Genomic DNA, 25287 nt, shown 5'->3' on the forward strand with positions numbered 1-25287 from the left:
AAACTGACACTCACTGCATCTCCAACATATTCCCCTCAGAGAAAAGTACCGTTTAATTTCAAACTTTTTTTTTTTACACAGCATAGTGTGAGAGAAGCTGGGATAAATATAGTTTTACAAATCGCACAGCTTCAGTGTCATAGTAAGTGACATAATTATTAACATTTATTTTCTATGAAGAGTTGAAAGTACGTATTTTTGTGTACCTGTACGAAAAATGCAAGAAATCTTGATGGAAAACATATCCTAACAGAGTATGTTCTTTACTATATTAATAAACGAAAAAGGACAATTTGTTTATTTAATTAATGTTTTCTATTTATCGAATAATGTATTACGGATACATGAATAATCACAGAAAGTCAAATTTTAAAAGTGTAACTATTGTTAGTAAAAAAATACGAAGTATACGAGAATTAAAATGTACAATTGTGCGAAAGAGAGCCAGAAATGTGTAACAATACTCGTAACATCGTTCTACAATGTTTCATTGCAAAAGTCTGAAAATATAACAATTGGAACATTGATGGTACAGTTGCTGCATGAGAACAACTTAAATTCTATCGCGAATTTCACTTCGTCCTCATCCATTTTATTGCAACGTTATTACTTGTTACTACTGTTGCGTTACGTTACACCATTGTATACTATTATTAGGTTTATCTTAACATTATTACTGTCTTCGTTGTAACATTTCTTGCTTTCAAAATTTTTTCCAAAATATAACTGGTGTTTCGAGATATAGGAAATATAACAATGTAGAGCCACAGAACGTAATTGACCTACACATTTTTTACGAATTTTGCTATGTTACGTGTTTTACGATCGAAGCTAGTAAAGAAAGGAATTTCTGTGCTGCAGTTCTATCGCGAGGCAAAACTCGTGCTAATGTTAGAAATTAGAATCTTTATTAACGGTTTGTTAAACGTTGGTCATAAAAATAAAATTCAGTTCGTTTCGGAACTACTTATAAGTCAAAAAAACATTCAGCTCGACATTATGTCAACAATTTGAAGTATAATAAATAATAAATGCAGCAGTTTTCAAATAAATCCTTCGCCTCAAAATATCCTACGATTAAACAAGTTTACATACCGCATAACGTGTTGAATTCAAAATTTTTCATCGATGAAATATTTCCAGAATTTCAGGCAAAACTTAAAATAAACCCTTTAAAATATTTAAACACAAAAAATGTAGAATTTTTACCATAACCAAATAACCTTCCGAAAATTTCTGATTTCCTCATTTTCAATGCAAACCATAGGTTCTCGTTAGCAATGATTTTGAACATCGGATCGCATATTCGCGGGAATTTCGGCGAATTTCAAATTGAAATGCAATCACAGAGCGGTGGTTGCTGTCAGGTTCGAATTCGAATGAATCGCTGGTGCAGCATCACGTGGCAGAACAATGTCAATTAGGTCAAGGATCACGAACGCGTGCTCAAAAGTGCAAGTGCACTGTGCACACCGCGGGAAGTTCCTGTTGACACACATATTTTTCTAGCCAGAGCAAACACGAAAAAAAGTAGGAAAAAATACAGCCGACCAAGATCGTAATTTACATCTCTTTGTTGGGCTGTTCGGAGTCCCGGGAGAATTTCGTTTAATGTTAAAATCGTTCGCAAAAAAAAAAAAAAAGGAAAAGGAAATGAAGAAGAGAAAGCAAGAAGAATAGAGAAAGGTGAAAGAGAGAACAGTAGAGTTTTAGGGTGCGTCAAAAATTATTTCGAATACATTAACCTTTTCTGAATCCACGCTCTATTGTGTTCTGTGGAAAAGAAAACGACCATACACGATGATACGACGTTAGTTGTATCGGCGATTAATAAAACAGGGCGTGACTAGGAAGTTCAGCACCAGCTTATGAACATTTTTATTGCGGATAAAGTGTGGCGACAGCGGGAAACTTCGATAAAGTTTTTAAAATGAACTACCAAGGCTGTTTCGTTTAAATTGATAGATTTTCATAAAGCATCGACGAAATAATGCAGTATTTTATAGCTTCTACGATATATTACAATTTTTAATGGATTAAGACATTGGTTGTTATAAAAGGTATGGCTACTTCACATCTAAAATTGTACAATATTTTTGTTAAAGATCATCAGTCTCTTCATTGCGAATAATATTTGTTCTAACATATTGCTCGTTTATTTTCTTTCTTTGTTTCGCTAAATCTTTTGTCGAAATGTAGAAAAGCAGAAACAGAACAGAACGGTTGCAACATTACGATTAGATATTTGAAGAGATGCAAAGTATTCAAACATGAATTTATTAGGACTAGAAAAGATATTTATTATTTATATAGATGTTTATTATTTTAAGTTTAAGAAAAATAATATGCTGCTCATAGATTTATATTTTTAGAAATTACGTTTGAGTTGAATAAATATCGAAATTAGACACGTTCAAGTATGACGATGTGCAAAAGTATAAAATCACACATCAACTGAAAATGTTTTACTTTGATGAATTAATAGATTCGTCATTACCTACTTCTTAAGAAACATTAAATCCAAGCATTAATAATTATTGTAGATTTTCCTATTCTCTATTCAATTTCTCACACAGCAGATTACTCTTATTTTTCTTATTCCCTTTCCTCTTCTGACTCAATCTAAATGATCCCATAAATTTCCTGTTACACTTAGATTGGAGCTCTATTTATCACGGAATTTCTAAAAAAAAGTTGGTGATTTAAGGAATTGAAATATTCTCAATTGTCATTATATCAGTAACTTATCATTAGATGGTTTAAAAGATTTCCGCACTATATATGCCAATAATCCTGAAGAAGCGGAAAATTAAGTTGAAAAATAAAATTAAGTTGAACGAAATGATACTGTTCAATTTTTTAGTTAATCCACTTTACGTATTCATGTTCCACATAATTTCAGACAACCGCCTGGTTGATCATTGCAGAATTATTCTCGCGAAGAAATTTTAATCTTTCTCCGATCTCGCAGTTTTAATCCGACATTTGTTTTCAAATATCACGAGAGGGAATTTCTCATCAGGCGATTAATTACGAAACAATTAATTGTATCCACCGAGCCTGTATCTCTTCGATTTAAATTATTTCGTCGTTTATACGCGCGCGTAATGTATATCGATAAAATCGTACATCGTCAAAGGATCTAAATTTTATGAAACTCACTGATTATCAGAAAACGAATTATATGATGCCAGGTAATTTATCGTAATTCTCCCTTTCCACGATTTTCATCAAATCGTTTGTAAAAATCAACAATGACACGGCAAGAGTCATATATATTTAATATTAAGAAAATATTATATGAAAAATGGGAGAATTTCTGATCATATCGAAAATACAACTTCTATATTTGAAGTCTGAAAAATCAAAAGGATCTCCATGTAGAAAAAATATTTACAAGTCGATCATTTAAGACAAATTGAAGAAAAAGTTTGAAAATTTTGTTCGAATTCTTTCGCGACAGCTTTTTTAGAGATTTAGTAAATAAAGTTAAATTTAATACGGGAAATTCAAGAGTCTGTGACTTTTTGAATAATATCTCTAGAAATAATATGTTATAAAACTAAGCACAACAAAAAATTAAAGGTTCAGTTTTTATTTATGAGGTAATTAATATAAAACGACAAGATTACCGATATTAGACCTCTAAATTTTGTATTTTTTAATATTACCTTTTCTATAATAAGATGTAATAAAAATAAACTTGACCGAAATTACGTTATGTTAAAAACTGACTAAAAAAAAACTTTTTAAATTTTCCTTTAATATCGTAAATCATTGAAATCGATAACATTTATTCGAGCCTTGATCAAAAATAATTGTTTATTGCTACTAATAAATTAGACGATACTTTCAGTTTACAAATACAATGTTAATATCACCGATAGTCGTCTATTACTTCAAGGAAGAGCATATGGATATTATAAAACGTCGATATATTGCGTAACAACGAGGGAGAACGACTGATTCACGGTAAAAATGGTGGCAAATTTATCTTCGATATTCGCGATAATAAGGGGTTGATTAGATACGCGTATTTAATTAGGTTACTAAATTAACGCAAGAACACGTTGCAAGGTAAAATTCAACATTCTCGATACGATCTGCCGTGTTTAGAAATACTTCAAAATTCCTTTGGAAAGAACAAAATTATTATTAGCTTGACGCGAATAACATTTCCTGTAATTGACTATGTAACTTCCTAACTAATTTTCAATGTTTTACGATGAATCATCGTTTTTATTCGACGTTAGCTCGTTGCTGAAGATACAGCGATCTTATCTCGAGCAATAAAAGAGACTCTACAGTTGATGGACAGATAATAGAGAAAATTTTAACCTCATTATCGAATAAGTTTCTTTCTTAACCTACCTCGATTCTATCTTTGCTTCTTTTTAAAACAAGAATATTATTGGACATACAGCTTTTTAAAGCACAGAAAAGATAGATTTATAAATAGTATACAGAAGCATTAGTATTACGAGTGACCTATTTATCACGCTTCATTTTCGTCTATTTAATTTTCGTCATGATATAACAATAACGCTTTCATAAAGTAGCAGAGGTCACACGAAGCGAAACAGTCCAATAAAAAAGATCAACGTAAGAACTTTTCAGTTTTCTAATATCTGTGTACCTGTTAACCAGAACCATCTAAACGATTATGCAATATTGGAGCAACCAAAAAGATGCTTATAACACACGTGACAAAAATATTCATTTCAAGTAAACAATATCACGTTAACCCTTACGCGATTAATCACTGTTCATCGTTCAAGCATCCCGCTATAAACAGACACCGACCTCGTTTCTCGATCACTTTCAAGTGTTACACGTACAGCGGCTTGGCAAGGCATTTGAACACTTACCATGGAAAATTTATATAGTTATATTGTATGTGTTATAAAAAAAACCTATTTAAATTTCACTATCCGAATATATATTTCGTATGTTCGTTTCATGTATTCGAAAGATACAAGTAAGAAATTAAATATTCTGAATAGCTTATAAAAGCTGCTATTTGAAGAAATTCGTTACCGGAGAAAATGGAAAATTTGTCAAGATGTTCTCATGAACTTACACCTAGTAATTTATTTTACAAACTTATATTACTTATATTACGAAGTCTTTTCAGTTAAATCTTTCTTAACTTTTGTTATGAATTTTCCGAACAGGCTGCGAATATTTATGTAAATTCATATTTTGCGAGTGTAACATTAAAAAAGTTAAAGCTAAGCATAGAACCATTTTACCTACTAAACATTACAACAAATATTATACTTTGCATATTTTACTTATTTTTGCATACATATTATATGTATTCTACACATCTTCAAATTTTCCATTAACGTATAAAAATCTGGTATATTCGTACCAATGTACACGGTGCTACTGAAATTTCAAAATTTTCTTTCTACATACCACACACGACACATATACAAACATTTTCTACGATAAGTACACGACTACTTTCTGGAGACACTGTATCTCGAGCCTTACATCTCTACTACGGTGCGAATTGGCGCGATGTCGCGCAGCGTCCTCTGTAAATGGCGCATAATTAGTCGAATTTAAAGTTGGGGCGCGTTCCGGTGCGCAGAAACGAGGCTTGCGTAAGGGTTAATAATCATCGTAAAATCACGAGGTTCGTCTCTCACGCGTCTCTTCCCTCTCTCTGGCGTCGCCGGAGGTAAATATAATCTGAAGCACGTCGATCGATCAGCCTAGTTCACGGATCGTGGATGCACACGAGGCCTTGTCCGACCGGCCAAATAACCTGTCCGTTGCAGCTGCTCGGGGTAATCCACAGATGATTGCACTTCTCCACGGGGAAAACAAACACACCGAGGGACCACGTTATCGAGTCAACAAACCGCGACTACCGACGAACCGGTCGCGCGCAAATCACCCAGATATTCATCGGATATACACGTGTGGCCGTTCGTAGATCGTACCAATGCATGACACGAACAGCGAAGACACACATCGATCGTGTATCGTCAATAAAACGACTAGCAATTTTCATCCCCGAAGCACGCGCCACGGCGTCCGAAACTATACTGCCACTCCCGCGCTGCCGCTCGCCGCGCCACGGTCGCGATAGCTGCGCACTCTGCCGGTGAGTCTCGGTATTAACGTTCGAAATTCTTATTAGGCTCCAATTTTAAAATTGCGTTGACAGTAATTAGTTCGTTTTTGGTGTGTAAGATATGTGCAAGATGCTTTTCGATGTTTTGACAGATTTAACGGTGTAGTATTTTAGTGTTGATTGAGAATAACAAGGATTGTAACAAGTTTTAATGTGGGAAGATCGAGTGGTAGTGTACATGTATTATGAATACTTATGTAAGGAAATTATGGGGTTTATAATTGGAGAGTGAATTAATACGAGATTGTTGCATCGATTTGAGATAATGGATAGTGAGAATAACGCGTTCCAATGTAGTTAGTTAATTATTATAACTTGTTACAACTTAATCTAATACTTGATTCTTGATACCTTCACCTGTTAGTTTCCTTTCAAAATTCACACTGTCAAACGTTCATCACGCTGCATATATCTTAACTTTTTTTATACGTATAACTTGATCCCAATCTCAAATTGATATTTTTATTGATTTCATCGTAGTTCGTCAATTGCAAGTTATTACAATTTTATAAAATTCGGTATTATAAGATAACGTCTTTAAACTTGATCCTTTCAATTTTTCTCCAAAGTATTAATACCCCTATCCTCCGCCAACCTCCACATATATCTAACTGTTTTCCACGCATACATTAAAATGAATCATTCGAGAAAACTAACGGCAAGACAGTTCAGCGACGTTGGCGCGTTGCGCGAAGGACATCCGTTCGGAAACGGATGAAATATTAATTTCGAAGGGCAAGGCCGCCTGGCCTCCCCTGTTCCCGTAAAATTTAATAACTCACGCACATAGAAGTGAAGTTTGAGTAGTGCTCGACTCGTGGCGGTCGTTCGACGCACTGCTTCCAGGGAAAAAGGGTAAAAAAAATGTGGAAAAAATAAAACGAAACAAAAAGGCAAGGCAAAAGCGGAAGAGAGAGAAGAGAAGGGCGAAAGGGTGAGATTCTGCTGTCACTGCAGAAGGTCGGACGCACGCTCCATCGTCGTCGTACGGAAACGAGTAAATTTTCTACTGCAAATAAAACTTCCAGCAAAAGGGTCCATCGTCGATTAAAGCGGCGGAGGGGAAAAATGAGATACGTAAAAGCTTTCCACGACGCTGTTTGCTTTTTCCGTTTCATCCCTTCCTCGTGAGCATACGAACAAAAAGTAAAAAAGCAGAAAGATATATACGTGTTTCGACCAACTCCTATCCTCGTCGATTCACCGTCGCCGATCTTAGTCGCGCCAAGAAGCAATTAAAAAAGTGATTAACCACGAGGGTGCTGCGTCTTCCGCCATCAAAAGTTACGTTCAAGGTTATTCTGCTTTCGATTTATAAAAGGAGATACATCCTAGACCGTACAAGCTATTGTCTGATCTCAGTTTTCATATTTATGAATACTATCTTAAGTACCATCCTAGATAATTGAGATGTGATAGTCTTGTATGTACTGATTACATGCAACCTGTTATTTAACTTAGAAAGGGAATTGTACAAGAAACAGGGTCGAACAACATGCTATCGTACATCTATGAGCGCTATCACGGAAACTGATGGAGTGTTTTCAGAAAATTTGATTTTCATTTAATTCGTTTATCTTTTTCTATTCGATAAACTTTAATTCTTTCCTGTTTTGTTAGTAAATTTTATTTTTGAACTATTTCTGAGTCCTTTTTTGATTATTTCATTTTCTTGTATAATACAATTATAATTAGTGCTATTATGATCGCGTGAAAAAGAATTAAGAGAAAATAACGAAAACTGATTACGTTCTACTTCCGCATCCCGTTTAAAAAAAAGAGGGGAAAAAGCATTCTTTAATACGAAGAAACTAGCGGGAAGTGAATGGAGTCCGCCGTTCCTATTTCCAACTGCTCAATTCAGACACAAGTCTTACGGTCGCCTGAAGGCCGAGATACGAACGAAATGAAATTCTTCCAGGCCACATTTCATTAAAAGACATTAAGAATGCCCTATTCGGTGCAAATGAAATCGCAATTATTCATGCACCGTAACTTACAAACGTGAGCGAATAGATTCGAGCGGTTGTCCGCGCTTTTCGTTTTAAATTACTAGTATTTCGTCTAAACAGCTAGCATCCCTACCTGCTTTACATCGCAATAACTAACAGAGCAGCTTGTCGAACGAAACGTTTATATTGCAATTTATCTGCGCTCGTGAAGAGATAAAAGAAAATTTAGCGTTGTTTACTTTTAATTTAACTCTTCAGAAGATTATACTGTATACAGCTCCGTTTATAACTATTAGGATATCGAGAGAAAACCAGAGTAAATTTGATTAGTTATTAGGAAATTATTAAGCTTCATTTGGAAGATCAGACTCTAAAGAAAAACTCTAGAAAAAGACTGTGAAGAAACTGGCTGAATGATTAGAAGTATTGCACTTTATACACGTAATTCTTGTTGTTATGCGATTATAATTTCCTTATATAAAATTTATTTAAAAACAAACATGAAAATAAATTATCGGGCCGATTGAATCAACAAACAAATGTATCATTGAATCATTGAACAATACACGAAGTATTTAATGGCAACTAATTAATTAATTAAAGAATATTAGAGTAAAGGCAAACTTAGAACGAGAGTAAAAAGGACAACACAACGAGCTGGAGGATATGTTTGAAAAGTCAACAAAGAAGACATTTAAAAAGCAGGCGTAGTTTTATAAAAGTCAAAGGTAATTCTTCAACGAGAATAAGGCAAAGATACAACCGCAAATTAAATCCTCTCCTCCTAAATAAAAATAGAACTACCAAGCTTCAAGTAGGAATCTTATTCAGAAACTTTATATATCTCCTGTATTATTAACTGATAGTTCTAAGTGTGTATAGTAATTGATAAATTACGAATCGAAGGAAACACAAAGGCTTTCGTCAGAAACAACGTATCCTCCGGTTTATATTGATACGTTTTGCATTGATAAACGACTGACTATACGGCCTCTATTTTAGAATGCAAATGTATACTTGTTGAAACTAGCAGACCTCTATCATGGATAGAAGATTCATTACTCCTCAACTAGTTCTCGTAATTCGTGTCAATCCACATAATGCTCCTCATATCCCGTGCGGGTACGCGTTCCCTTTCTATTTTCAACTCGCGTGCTTCAATTTCGTGCTCGTTTAATGCGCTACTTTTGCCGCAGTTTCCATTTGATATTCCCCAAATTCTGATACCAATATTGTCATTGATCGAACTGCTATTTCTCCTGTTATAATGTTGGATTGCATTTCAAGTTGCAGTGACTTTTATAATTCAACTATTTGACCAAAAATTGACCCTTTTCCCAGAAATCTCCATGATTATTGTAATCGTGAGATAATACGGATTATTTCAATGCATGCTTGTATTTTTACTATATTATGTAATTAAATTGTTATTTAAACTCGTATTTTTAATATTAATTGATCACACTTATATTCATCTCATATAATATATTTTTCTTCTTTATTTCAATATTCATCTTTCGTAATATATTTTTACGTTTGAAACTTTGGTAGGTAGGTTATACAGGTTGCTAGAAGGTGCCTAGTACTAACAGAAAATGTATATTCTTAAGTTGACACTTTTGATTTTAACTTTATCTCGTAATAATCCTAGGACCTGAAATAAATTATTCCAGCGCTTGCAATTTTTTCTACCGTAATCCACATGGAATTTATATCCTTTCCTACTAAAAATTTCATTTTATCTTCATTTTCTACCTTCATTTTACATTTCACTTATACTTTTCTGTCACTTAGGTAGCATCATTTACCATTTCAATTCCTCCAGTAACACTTTCATCGCGTGTGAAAATCTATGAATTTCGTTGCTAAAAGCAGTATTTAGATTAAAGAGAATCACTTGGAAAAGTAGCATGAAACGCATCTTCCCGACGCGCTTTATCCAAACAGATAGCGTAGATATGCACAAGACCGCACATTGCGCCGGTGTTAGAATATCGCACAGGGCAAATATTATCGCAATCACGCCTCTGATTACGAGTTTGTTCGTGCCGGGGCAATCAAGGCATGACTCGTACACAGTCCCTCTCTCGTGAAATTCGCGTTAGATAATATGCATATGTTCCCTTTTTTCAACTCTCTTTAGCGTCTGAGAAAGCCAAAGGATTCGAATGACTCTCAATGAGTCGTCGACAGATAAGACGCGTGAGAGCAAAGAAATTAATTAGATTTTCCGTGAAGGAACACTTTTAACGAATCTATTAAAAGTTTAGCGTATATCTGCCTGCTATCGCGGAAACTATTAATATTTATTAAATTCGTATATATTTACTGCATACAGAGTATTAAAAAATCTAGAAGATGTTTATCACGCCTTTGTAATTCTAGAAATTAAAACAGCGAAAAGAATTCGCGTGTAAAATAGAGTTTTGTAGAGTATTTTTCAAGTTATAAACAATTTTATTTTATACCACAGATACGATTTCTTCAACACTTTCTGTATGTAAACATACATAAATATTAAGACACCTCGTAGAAAGCGAGGTAAGATTATTAAAATATTATTAAAACCTTTCGAAATTATTATCTCATTTGAAATCCTATATTTATTACAAATCTAAATAGAAATTCTAGAATCTTTCACAAATAAAGAATTTATACATTCAATGTTATAGTAAAGATCTTACTTCTATCTATAACAAGATTACGTTTCATCTTTCGTTTATATTTGCTTTCAATCTTAGTATTCGTCGCAATTGTCACTATACCATCAACGTAAAATTAAATTGTTTATAACATTGAAAAATAAACTTCAAATGAATGTTTGTATAGAAAGTGTCTTCGTTATCTTGATACCTGGGATCACACTATATAAATATTAGCCATTTTTTTAACACCCTATAGAAGAAACATCGAAGATGATTGCAAATCCATTTGAGATCATAACAGATTCATAAACGATAATCTTATTATTATGAGATAACTATCACGTGACTTGAGAACAGTCTCGCCTGTTAAATTGTAAATTAAACTTCTATTAGTCGTATGATTCATTCTTTGTTCCTGAAGACCTTTAACTTGAATTTCGCGACTGGTTTTATCATACTTTCTCGTATTCTCACGCGGATAAAATCCTTGCCTTAATTAGATCGTGAAATGAATAAAAATTACAATGGGCAGAATGGGGACGCAAGGCGTTGAACCACGTTCAGCGAAGATTTCTGATGCTTTTGGGAATATTATCTAACAAAATGACCGTTATTATTTCCTCGAACAGATAGATTTATTTTTCCTCACAAAAATGATTAATTATTGTAATTTTCATTATTCGTTATTATATATATTATGTCTCACATTTATTAAAATACCGCTTTCCACTTTTGCGAATGAAAGCAAAAAAGGTACATCTGATTTATTTTGATTTTCATGTATCACCGTATACACGAAGATATCATTTAATTAATAGAATCAAAAATCATTACTCTCCGTTTAAAAAACAAACTAAAACCATGTCATTTACTGCAATTGCATTTGTTCACAAAGTAGTCATCTTTATGCAGACTTATTCAAAGTATGAAGTAAATCGTTGATGAAATAATTCTGCGACATAGTATCTAAAACGTAAATTAACGTGTACGGTAACTACTAAAAGCTTGTTGTACAAAACAGCACACGATGAGCCTTTTCTGTACCTTCGACGACCTATTCCTTAGAAAACGTCCCCTGCTATGTACTCCAGCCAGCGGTTCCCTCATTAATGAAGGCTTAATTAGCGTGCTTCGCCTTTTTATCCGAACGATAGTCGCTTCCGGTTCCGCTACCTTGGTCTTCCGCATCGAGTAAACGAGCGAAGTCGAATTGCTTGGCTATCGTTGCTCAAGAGTATTAGAGCAACCGTAATCACCGTAGAAACGATCGAGTCGATACGAGGATCTCCGACGTTATTACCATTAAATGGATTATCAAATGTAAATTAAAACGAATAAACTATCCCACGTAATGTACGTACGATATTAAAAGTTTTCGTTTCGAGGAAATAGCAATCCTAAATTTCCTTCGAGTTCGAGAAATTATTGCTGTTCGAGTTTAGTATGTTATGCTTCACTGCTTCCTATTAGTACTAATTGAGTCATTTTTCGTACCTCTATACATATATTCTAATAGTTTACTTCCATCGTACTTTGGATGTGTTTCAGAAAAGGTGTTGGAAGTAAATTAGTTTAAAAACTGGAAGGAATCGTAAAATTGTGTGGCTTTTTAAAATAATTTCTTTGGTTTTCTATCATTGATTTATATCATAAATCTGCAATATTGTTTTATTATTATTGTTATGTATTTTAAATCATAATGGAGGTTTGCTTCAACTACACATAAATATTTTCCAAGGAACATATGTACTTCCGCGTGCATAATTCTTTCATTCTCACTGTTATCTACATGTTTTCTTGAACACTTATTTTCTGTTGGATTACTTTTTTCCAAAACTTGAATTCATCGACTTATTTGCTCTACTTGAAGTAGATTATTAACGTAGACTTAAAATCTCTTTATCATATTTACGATATGATTATGCTACATAAAAGTGCCATTTTTATCATAGATACCATTTAGCATTTTGATTAATCATTCCATCATAATTGAACCCTTTAATACATCTTAACACTTTAATGCGCCATTTATAAATCTCAATGGTAATTAAACGAAAAAAAGGAGGAAAAGAAAGCTAGCACGCGATCTTTTTCATCGAAATGAATACAGGAATCGCGAAATCTGGTTCCACCTCTGGAAGAAGCTTAAAAGGAATTCTTTTTTCCTTCAGGCGTTCGCTCTTTTTGCTGAAGAAAGCCGGTTCTCTTGAATCTACTGATAACAAAAGTTCCATTAGCAGATCCATCTTTACTTTGGCAAAACATCCTCTGCAATCCTTCTGCTCTTATAGCTGAACAGGAAAAAGAAAGAAAGAAACGTCGCTTATCCTGAATCTCGTGAAAAAAAGTCACGCTTGAACATTTGGGACATTATTAAAAGCGAAAGCTTCCTTACATCAAAAAGTTTTCAAACTAGGTCTCTGCCATCCCTAAACAACACCAAAGACGATTACGTCAATTTGAATAAGCCAAAGAGAGAAAATAATTCATTGCGATATAATACTAAAATATTTTTTCTACGATAAAAGAGAAGCGACCAAAATATCCAACGTGCGATTTTTCATAAAAATTGTGTAGATTTCCAACAGTATATTTTTGTGAATTTAAATGATTCTGTTTTATAAAACATATAAACAAAAAGTATGTTTTTGTTCTTATTATACATATAAATGTATCTTTCATATTTCTTTCATTCCGATTTCTTTGATACAATGATAGAAATTCGATTTCTTTCATGTTCTACTTTAGAGCCGAAGATTTAAACAAGTATTTCTTTATACTTGTCAGGTTGGCACTTTGGGGCGTTCTATGAACCTTTACTTACTTTACCGTCGCGGATGTGGTTAGTATTTATCAGTGCGAATATGGGCACTACAAGAGGCTATGAGTAACGGCAATAGGATGTCCGAGATGATGGTGACAACGAATCCAGGTTCGATAACGAATCCACGGTCCACGGGATGACCAGTATCAGCGTGACTTACTCGGCAATTCGCCCAACGAACTAACTAAAAACTCCCCCAATCCAGATGAACCTGCCCTTATATACTCCTGTCCCCGCTTCTCGGGTCAATCCTTGTTTTTAAGGAGAGTCACAAAATCACTCCGTACCTCTGTCAGGTACGCGGCCCTCCCAGGACCGTGGCTACGTCTGGTGACCCGTTATGTCACCTTAAACCTGAGCCCATCGTCGTAAAGCCAAGTTGGAACATTAAAAGTTATTTTCCTTATTTTTATTGCTTAAACATTAAAATCTTGACTATGGTGATGGGGGTTTTTCCCAGCATTCGCGACGGAAAATCCCGCTGTTCTTCCATCTCCGACATATATATACGTAACGATGAAAAAATCTATCAATTCGTCCCTGTATCAATTTATCCCAGCTTCCTGCATTTAATAAGCTAATAATTCTTACTAATAATTCTATCCTTGACGCGTCATTAAAAATTAATTCAATAAAAACCACTTCGATATTTCCGTTTCCACACCCTCCGTGCTTTCAATATCATTTCTGTAAAACGGAAATTCTGTATTCATAAAAATATTTTTTCATTCTCCTATCGTTGCCTGGGTAATATTCATAAAATATCTATCGCGCTCAACACCTATAAAACTTCCTCCCTCTATCCATCATCTATAAAAATAAAATTTTCACACTTTTCACCTTTGATATTCGCAAATGATTTTTTCTTTTTCGTGGTTACTCGCGTGGAACGCGCGGATGCATCTACTCACACGGTCAATTAAAGCTGAAGAAACGCCTTAAGAAATTGCACGGCTCTAAGGACATCTGATTAAACGTTCGACGAGACGAAATATCTTCTTTGAAGGATCTCGCGATTTTCCACTTAGCCTCTACGTCGTTAAAGAAGGAACGAGCGATTAGCTCGTTAATAGACGTAGGAGAATCAAAGGCGTTATAGAAACTCTTTTCACGCCACGCTGACAGCCCCGTAATTTATACAGTGTATCTGGTTATACGGGCAGACGAGACGATTTGGACAAGTGAGGAAAGAAGATACGGGGCTAGACGATTCGATAAGACGACCTGAAATCATGCAGGTACCTACAGTGTCACTCAGACAAGCTGTTCTTCGGGCTATGAAGCAATTCTTCACCGTGTTTGTTTGCAAAGTTTGTTGTGCAGAGTTTATTCAACGCACAAAATTATGGTGCGTTGTGTATACACAATTTGGATTAAGTACTAGGCTTTGGTAGAGATATGAAAGTTGAAGAATTTTTGTGAACGATAAGATTACGAGCAAGTGTGTTTGTTTAGTTGGATATTTATAATATTTATAATTGTTGACTCTACTAAGTTATCTATAAGATATAAAATTTAATACATTGAACATGATATTTATGTAGATTCATAATTCTATGATTTTAAATATTCCTAATATTCTCGACTTTTTCTCAGTGATATCAAATTGATAAAACAATAAAAAAATCAATCTAATATAAACATAATCAGTTAAATTTACGAAATCTTCTATTAAAAGTTAAAACTTCTATATATTCACGCGTAAGATTGTTCGTCTCGTTCACAAATAATAAGACAGCTTTTCCAACACTTTATAAGATACTTAATACAAAAAACTGAGAGGAATAAAGTACGAAACGAAATATCGATTATACAACATTAGAGCGAATAAAACTGACACCAAATTTTATGAGTCGTATTAAAATTGGAACGACAATAACGAAAAAGTTTGAAGAAGAAAAAATGTAACTATTCTGCGTGTAAAAAAGCAAGAACTTCTACGACAAAATTCGTCGCAATTTCTAACCAGTTTCACATTACTTCTGTTCGTCCGTTCGCTCGATTCTATCTTGCGTTTCTGTTCGCGTATTTCCTATTGCATGATTCATTTTTCCAATTTTCCTGTTTCTCATTATAAAAGCAACAGTATATTCTAGGTGTAGTTCTAAGTAAAATTATTACAAGCCGTGGCCGAGAATGCAAAATAACGAAACCTAGAAAGCAATTGCAATTGCAGCGACGAATGAAATTAATGCAATTTGCTCCAGTGAAACTTTCTTGCTACTTGTGCTTAGCCGTAGCCTATCATGAAACATAACAAAGTGAATTTTACGATCGCTTTCAATTTATGTTTACGAGTTACGAGCAAAGCACTTTTTTACATAATTATATATATTTTACTTTTATTATACAAATTTTCCTACATCTTTATTATCAAATTGTGTCAGAATAGATTGCAAACGAAAGTAAGAGCTCCGTGTTATATAAACATTCAGGTCGTAAATGTTTTATTAAAATTTTATGACGGAAGTACAGACTGGTTTATGGAAGAATTTTTTCTATAGAAAAGATACTATTGAAGATTTTTTTATTCGACTTTTCTTTCCAAATCTTTTCAATCCTTGAACTTTTTTAACTCAACAGGAATTAATTTATGTCATTTGTGCGATAAAAAATTCCAAATACATTCACCGAAATAAAAGAAAATCGATAAGAAGTACATAACAGGATAGAAATCAATTTTTCACTAACCACCGAAAATTTTGTACTTCGAAATGGAATTATCGTCGCGGTATCAAATAAAAAATTCATTTATTATCTGCTGTTTTTCTTCGCATTTCTCTTGAGATGTTTTGACAAGATATTTATGAAACTACATGTTTTACTTTATCCTATACCTTCTTCTAAAAATAAAAATAAAAAAAAACATGACAAATCTAAAAACTTTTTTAAAAGGACCTGACAAGATATTTGAGCAAAAATTCACCAAGATATTATCAAATAATATTCATGTGTACCTATTTGCGAACTCGATCAATCAACAACAGCATAATTTTTTCTTTTCTTAGTAATTCCGTAACATCAATTTCATTATCTAGGATGGATTTACGGTAAAAGGAAGCAATCAATTAATAAAAATTAAGAGAGTGCCGATTGATTTATACGAGAGAGCAATGAGCACCGGCAACGGCACCACTTAAATTACAAGGAAATATTTTTCCTAGACGATCGAATTACCCGCGATCAAAGGGCTTCTTGGAGAAATTGAGATCGCGAGTAGCACCACCATAAATTGCAGAACCGATCGCTGCGTTTACTTAATCGTAAATGGTATTACTTCTCGGTAACTTGGGTCTACGAGACGCCGTTTTGGAAATGTGTTAAAAATTTCTCGACCGTATCTTCTCCTAACAATGGTTGAGAATTTTCTTTCGTTTTCACGATCAACCGTTTTCAACGCACCGTCATATTTCCTCTTCTTTTCATGCTCTCCATCTCTGTATTTTTCTCTCTTTTCTTTTCTTTACCTTATATACCTAGTATTTTATATCGTTTCAGTCTTCTGTTCGGGAATGTACACGATGTTCCAGGATTACGAGTAATATTTAGTTTAAATATATATTAACAAAGGATGAAGAATAAATATAGATTAACTTAATTTGGCGAAGATAAGGTATTATGATAATTTATTGTTATATTGGACAACGTTTGTTAACGAGAAATTTCACAACAAGGATAATAAAAAGATACGGCGAAAAAGAATTAATATAAATAGAGCGATTAAAAACATCTGTCTACCTAAAACATTCTACGTATTTAAACAAAGTATCATTCATATTACGATTCGATCGTAAAATCATTAATTTCTTCCGTGTACTAAAACGCAACTCTTTAACATCGATTCGAAAGATCTGTTTATCCAAAAAGTCTCTTTAAATAAGAAAGGTCCTCTTCGCATCAATCGAATAGTGAGACGTTATACAGAAGGTACACATTCGCGTTTTACATATTTTAATGCAATTTTAGAATACAAAGTTTTGTTAGTCTACAATTACCTGTTCAGCCTTACAATTACAACATAACTTGGGATTTTTAAATTTTCTATTGACGTACATTATAGAAAATTCTACTAAAGAAATAATAAAAAATTTATGTATTCTTATCGTTCATAGTAGTCAATACATATACTTTATTCTTTATTTTATCTTTCCTATCAGACAAGAACGTTACTACTATCATTAACCCAATTACATATTCTTTTGTTATTATATAGATCTTCACCTTGTCTTTCCAGTAACTTCCGAATCTTCTCGTTTCGAGGCGCGACTAAAGCAGTTGGATGGTACAGTCACAGAGAAAATTGTCCGCAATTTATATCTGTCTCGTAGAACACCATCTTTGTTGCACGCTGTATACTCATATCATGTGTGTGCTACATAAGTATGTAATACATATGGGCAAACGCATAGGCTACGGGGATATTGTATTCCTACACGTTCGAAAATTTGATATTCGTACGCTATCTTACCTTTCGCATATCTTTTTTCATTGTTAATTGACAGTGCCCCGTTTATATAAATTTGGCCCATTTCATTTAAGAACAGAAAATTACATTATTTTATTAGGTTGTTCTAAAGGTTTTTTTCGTGTTATAAGATGATAATAGATGAACAACAATTTCTATTTTATATTATTTTATTGAATTAGGTATGATCCATTTCGTTCTATTTCTACTATTATGTTCGTGCATAATTCAATAAACTAATATAAAACAAAAAACACTGTGCGTCTATTATTTCCTTATAAAACGAAAGAAACTTTTCGGACAAACTAATATTTTGTTTTACCTCAAATTTAAATATTATTCAAGTATATTGAGTTTAATCGAGGAAAAATTACATTCAACGATTTTGCGTTTATCTTATCGAAAGTGACAGAGGGTAACGAATCGTGTCGAAGCTTCGTTTCATATTTGATTACGTTTATCTTCGATGATCGATCGTTGAGTTAGCGTTATTGAAAAATGGTGGAACAGTGCCCGTTTTCTTCTATAGTATGAACATAATAAAACGACGATATAATTCGTAAAAGTTTCAGAAGAAGTCGACGAATGTTTTTTCGAGATATACCGAAGATAATTGTTGAAATAAAGCAACGAAGTATACTACGTGATATTTAACACTATGAAGTTATAAGTAAAAAAAATTGTTTTAATATTTCTGTATTAAACAAATTATCGATCAAATACCTCTATATTTAATAAGATTTTCATATGTAACTTTCATATGTAACTTTTTATAAAACTTTCATATGTAATTTAAATTAAAATTTAATCGATTTCACTTCGAAGATCAGATCCTACACGATCTTCCTCAACAATTTTTAGTATATCCTTCATACAACGCTATTTAATAAATACTCATTAAAGTAAAATTTCAATATCTTATTTTATCAAATTTCGAAATGAAGATTAAGAAAAGGGATTAATTAAGCTTGTATTAAATTTGGCTTCCACGTATTGACACAAATTCAATTGGTCGACTTTGTTCAATTAACTAAATTAATTAACAATCGGCATCAAACGGTGTTGAAGGAAAACAAGTCTGTTATATTTTCAAAGTATCGAATCGACCGCTTAGCGAAACGTGAACGTTCCACATTTTCTCCTGTATATGTATAGCGTGCTGGATGCATGTTCCTGTCAATCAGTCTCTTTTAAATCGTGAACGTTAATTGTCTTAGGCTTTGTTAGACGGGACGTCAAAGTAGTAATTACCAATCGACCTTGCATCGACTTTCTGCAAATCGACGCAACAGGGAATTAAGGTGTTACGCGATTAATTGGATTCCGGACTGGCCTCGGCGACACTACCTTAAATTGGAATCTTATTCGGTGGACAAGTATTGCCGGATTCCAATAAAACTCGTAGAAAATAATTATTTCAAGCACGGCGAATAAAGAACGTATATTCGGAACGTTTTGAGAAAATTTGGCGACTAATGTTTTCCAATTATTAATTAATCAGATCAATGATAAAATTGTTTCAATACTTACAATTAAATAAATTTCCATCCATAAAGATGAATTATTTTTCGGAAATAAATAGAATCGTTTTCTCCATTACCTTTCATCTATTCACGATAAAATTATTCCTCAAAAATGGACGAGCTTAAATAGCAAGTATAATTTTGTAATTTTAAATAAGAAATATCTGATTTAATATTTGCCACGTAAAATTATCTTGTACCAGTCTGCATCCGTAGACGAATTACTTTCGAAATAATCCAATAGTCTACTAAACGTACACTTTGACTATCCGTAAAATATTTTATTTCCCAACAACAAATCCCACGCGTAGGTTCCTTTACTAGAAAATCGAATCGCCTCTCAGACAACCATAAACAACAATTTTAACACAACCACGGTCGAAAGCTTACCAAACGTTCGGAGCGCGGAACAAATTCCCGTCGAGCGTCCAAAGCTCAAAGCGAACGATTTAATTGGTGCCCGGCCCGTTTCAAGGGAAAACAAGTAATCGCATTAGCAAAACGTTTCTCAGTTCGTTAAGCTAATGACGTGTGTCTGCGAGTTGGCAGATGACGCGCGAGATTATGAAAGGCGGATTGTCTTGTGGATTATGACATCGAGAGCCGCAGCTAGAAAGAAAACCGCCGAGTGAACGTGTGCAACCTGACCAAGTGCACCGGTGCATTGTAACTAGACCGGTGTATAAATTATCGAGGTTTCTTAACCGTGTTCCGAATGCATCCTCTTATCACGAGCCGAACACGATCTTTTCTACGACACGCAACAACGCCAACCGTGAGAGAATCGCGCGAAGAAAAATTCTAACTTGCGTTTGCATTTGAATATTAAATGGGGAAAGAGCTTCAACATGATTTGACTGGAATAAACTGTTGGAGGAAACTAAATTTTATTGCATCGAAGATGCTATGTGGATTGTGCTATATGTAATTCTTTGAGCATTATATAAGGAACATTATATTGTTTGAATATCGCGCAAAAACGTATGAAATGGTCTGAAGAAACCTAGGGAAAAAATACTAATTTTAAGTGTGAGAGCATACTATGTAAAAGTTGTGTAAAAAATGCCATGTAAGAAATAGACGTTTATCGTTGCGTATGTATTTATCCAAAAGAACTAGATAATTAACGTGCTGAAAAATAGGTAGAAGATTTTATCTGACAATATACTTTTGCATAACGGTATTTATCTCAAATGCTCTGGCTGATTTATTCATGACATTTTGAGTGATTTTTGAAACATTAATATTCTTTTTATTTTTCATATGACATTTCATTACATCGTTAATTTCCAAATGATCCATAAAAATCTAACACGTATCTTCTTCAAGGAGAAAGGAAATTCCAGAAAACATGTACCAAAAATCTTATGTCAACAATCGCTCTACCGTATATTCATATACAACATACTAAACAAATAGTAACAATTTAAAGCTTTGTCTGAAATTTAGACAATCAAAATTCCAAAAATACTTGTCAGAAAATTCGCTTTTAATACCAATACAAACCCATATGGAACTCTCATCGAACCCCATTAAGATCTAAAAAAATCGCCCCATCTTGACGACCCATTGCATTCGCGTCGCGTCGCGTCGTCACGGCTTAACACCCAGTTTCCCGCGACTTTTCCCTTCTTCGAAGCGAGTCCATCGATCACAATAACGGGTCAGAGTCTGCGTTCCTGTCGCGTACGATACACGTACACTTACACAAGCACTTTGCGCCTGTGTAAGCGCCGTACAGATCGTTGGAAATTCACCTTGCCTTGTTCGTGTGGCCGATCGTGTTCGTGGCCGTTTCACGACCATGTGTCGCGGACCACCTGAATGGCTGAGGTGCCAGATATCGACCTGGCTGCTGTCTAGACTAGGCCTTAGCCAGGACCAGGACACGCGGCAGTCGTGCCGTGTTACCAGCGACAGTACCGTTACGAAAGTCAAGTTTTTTTGTCCCCGATACGCAGACACACGTCGACGATCGAGAAACATACTGCCAGAGATCGTTTTTGCGAAAGTCGATCGTGTACGGCTACGATCGTCTAGCCGAGCGGCGCATGACGAATCGTACCACACGGAGAGTCATGTAAAGTCCAGACAAACTATGACACATCGTGACGAATTTGTACTATATACAAAGAGTGTTTACGCGTCATTGTATTTATTACATTGTATTAATTACACACAGTGGCTCACAAAAGTATTGGAACACTCTTAAGAACTTTTCACGTACAGCGTACGAAAACGTGTTGAATTTTCATTGACACTGTTACAAGATTTTTATTGGAAGCACACGATTGGCAAAGATTACCAAAGTATTTAACAATTAATTATTCGCAATAATAAAAAGCCACAAATGTGAGGCTATCTTTAGCACCAACTGTATGTTTCAGACTATTATTCGTGTTGTGCACTAATCCTCCCATTAAGCGTATCTTTGCGATAAATGTCTTCTATATACACTTTCAGGATGCTTTCAAATTTGACTATTATTTTGCTAAATTTCAAAGAGCTTCGTATAACGCGCATAATATATTCATAAGGAAATTCTATGATATTATGGTAGGATAAAATAATGCATAATTTCTTGATTGCGTATATCTCGCAATAAAACGTCATTTTTTTCCATAAAATAAAACTGGATGGATAATCTGGCAGATGTACGTGAAATATTCTCGCAGGTAAAAATTATCTAGTTTCATATAGAAGATAAATACGAATTTCACTGTTACTATACTACTACCCCTGTATTGCTTTTATTTTTAAAACTAGCTTGATAATCGTGAACTTTCTTTCGACTGTTTCTACGAAACGGAAATTCCAGTAGACGATCATAGATGTAGTCAGCGCGGGAAGAGTGATGGAGAGACAAGGAAGGTAATAGAATACGAGACGAATAATACTAATGGATAGCGTGAAAGGGGTATGCAAATTGTTCGAGGGACGAGTTATCGTGTCTCGATGTTTGGAATCGAAAATAGGAGATTAAGGGAGGATAATATGCAATATGCTCGTGTAGAGATGCTAGAGAAGGTGGTTCATGAAATTAATAATTTCAACGTGAATAGAAACTGTTTGATTTTGTAAGATTTTGGATAATATAAAAATGAAAGATTTTTTTGGAACGTCCCCTCAACTTCTTATAATCCACATCTTTTTATTTTTTATTTAAGTTATCGTAAGACTTAATTAATTAATTTGTTATTACTGTATTTCTTTTTGTCGTTATTTTCATGTAATTTAATACCTTCTAGATCATTACTTTTCAAAAACGTACACATTGGTTAGTTTTGCTGCGAAATTTAAATTACTTTAAGAAAATATCAAATTATCAGTCCTTGTCAAAAAAACGTACTCACCGCTTTGTGAATGTCAACTTGAAAATATTCGTATACATCCAAATATTCCAACAAATTCAACAGTCCATATACTTCACTTACCTGAAACAGAGAATTGAACAAAAACGTTAAAAAATAATCAAACACTAAATAACTGAGTGTAAGATATCAAAATAAAGCAGCATCGAATTACGCAGGCAGCAATCAAATAATTAAACTCGAGGATATTTATCGTGTTAAGAGAAACATTGGCGTTTCGTTGGAATGTCGGCAGCATAAATCGGAAAATACAGAACGATCGGTGAACGGAAGAAAATTTTATTCAATTATAAATGCATTATAGCTCGAGCCACGATATACACGTTGCCTGGGAACTTTCCGCGTAATTTGCTTCCCACTTTCGATATAACGAACCTGTCGATAGCAGAGCCACGAAATAACCGCGACGTAAAACTAGATGAAAAAGAAAATGCCAACGGATTTATTCAATAGATCACAGGAGTAAATCTGAAGAACTTTCGTAGTCTATGAAAGTATTTAAATATTTACCATAGCTATATAAGACATTGAAATTTTATTAACACTATAATAATTCTCGACTATCACGATTACATTGGTAATATTTGAAAGTAATTTGGAAATTTGTGTACGAGTTGCAAGATGTTTATTGCAAACTGTGCTTGATAATAAAAATGGCACACAGTATGAACAAGTACTTTAAACATATAAATGTTAAGAATAATCCCACTGAATATCGAGGTTTATTAATATGATGAACTGTTGACTATTTAAATACTTTAGAAATTTCTGTTAGATACAGTCCAGTATTGTACATCATTTAATCTCTATATATTATTATCAGATTTGTATCAAAATTTAACGATATAATCGTGACAGTCGTGTCTCAAAACAGAATTTCTGAAATTTTTAAATGTTTTGCATAACAAACTTTCCATAAGTCCATGAGTGTTCGATTACTTTCGTGAAAAAATGGAACAACCAGAAAAATTTGAATAGAAACGATCGTCGAGGTTGATTTAGGGGACTATCTGATATATAACCTGATTTATTCTGATTTTACGAACGTGTCAATAACAGGGAAGCAAAATAACACCGGAAATTCCATATGTGAGAGAAGAACAAAACACAGATCACGAGATATCCGTATTATGTATGATGGGAAGCCTAAATATTCTTAGAAAGAAAAGTAAAAAATATCGAAGGGTAATAAAATAAGTATTACGTTAGGATGGCATTTGTATTTTGTGCGTGTACGATTATGATAGATGAAAAGTCTGAAATATGGGTGAGACGTGTGAGTGGTATAAAGTTCGTGGATATATTGGAAATAAAATATCAAAATTAAACGCTACGAAGTAATATTCGTGTTTCGAGAGCATGAATTAATAAAAAAATGTTAAATTAGACACGTGTAAAAATAATACGATATAAATAGGTAAACTGTGAATAAATATGAAATAGAAAATAAATAAATATAAAATAGAAGAATTTATTTGAGAATTAATTTCGAAAGGTTAATTAATTTTCAGTTATGATTATCAAGCAATACTTTTTATTTTTAAATAGTTTCATCTATCCTTACTTTTTCATTAATTTACAATCTTCTCCCGGTGCTTCGTTTCCTATCAATCAGTTTTCATTAATTATTTCCGATATCCCACGTTCGTAGGATGAAACCATCTTCGTTAATTAGTTCGCGTATATCTTCCGCAGCTTAAGAGTTTGCATATAGAATTTTGCCCACGCATCAATAGGTCGTACAATTAACGTTTCTAGCATCTGGATTTCAAAAGCGTATTGAGGAAATGGCAAATTCTATACGTTCGAATGAACATAAAGGGTCACACGTTATAATAAGCCACATTTATCTTCGCCTCTGTGTTCACAGTAGAAACGTAAAAGTGTTACATGTTCCGCTTTTACAACATGAGAAATTCACGAATAAGTAATGTCAGATTTTGTGCAACTCTATACATTTATAAATAAATCTGATATTCGTATCTAACATTCTGCGTATATATTTATATTAGAATATCCCAGCCAATTATCTCAGAGCGAATTCCGTAGAACATTAAAAGAAACAACAAACTTTTCCAAAGTATCTTTCTTTTTTATATGATAATTTAAGTTTTATATTGTATGATCTTTATTTATTAATTTATTTAAAATGGATTAAACAGGTGTTGGTTAAACACGAAACAATGGTTATTTAACGTGAACTAAATACAATAACAGATTATAATTAAGACAACTAAATAGTTGATTTGCAACTCTCGTCACCACAGTTCCAACGCTCTGTCTCTCACGCGGACCACACTCTCCCGACAACGCTATTCGCGCTCTCTGACTTCTCAACTCACACTTTCTGACTTCTTAA

General features: G+C 33.7%; 1 protein-coding gene across 9 annotated transcripts in view; it reads right to left on the reverse strand.

Moving 5' to 3' along the window:
• LOC117164860 (rap guanine nucleotide exchange factor 2) overlaps window positions 1-25287 on the reverse strand; it is a 249658-nt gene that overhangs the window by 120214 nt on the left and 104157 nt on the right. For 5 of the 9 annotated variants that reach the window (XM_033348261.2, XM_076621123.1, XM_033348267.2 and 2 more), the window contains exon 1: window positions 5777-5972. The exons of 3 other annotated variants lie outside the window; for them this stretch is intronic. The gene's annotated coding sequence lies outside the window, so the exon portion shown is untranslated. Of the gene's footprint in view, window positions 1-5776; window positions 5973-25287 lie in introns of those variants that run through there. One more of the 9 variants, XM_033348264.2, reaches the window with a different exon arrangement.

Source organism: Bombus vancouverensis, chromosome 8 (assembly GCF_051014615.1).
Source record: "Bombus vancouverensis nearcticus chromosome 8, iyBomVanc1_principal, whole genome shotgun sequence".
Taxonomy (NCBI): Eukaryota; Metazoa; Arthropoda; class Insecta; order Hymenoptera; family Apidae; genus Bombus; species Bombus vancouverensis.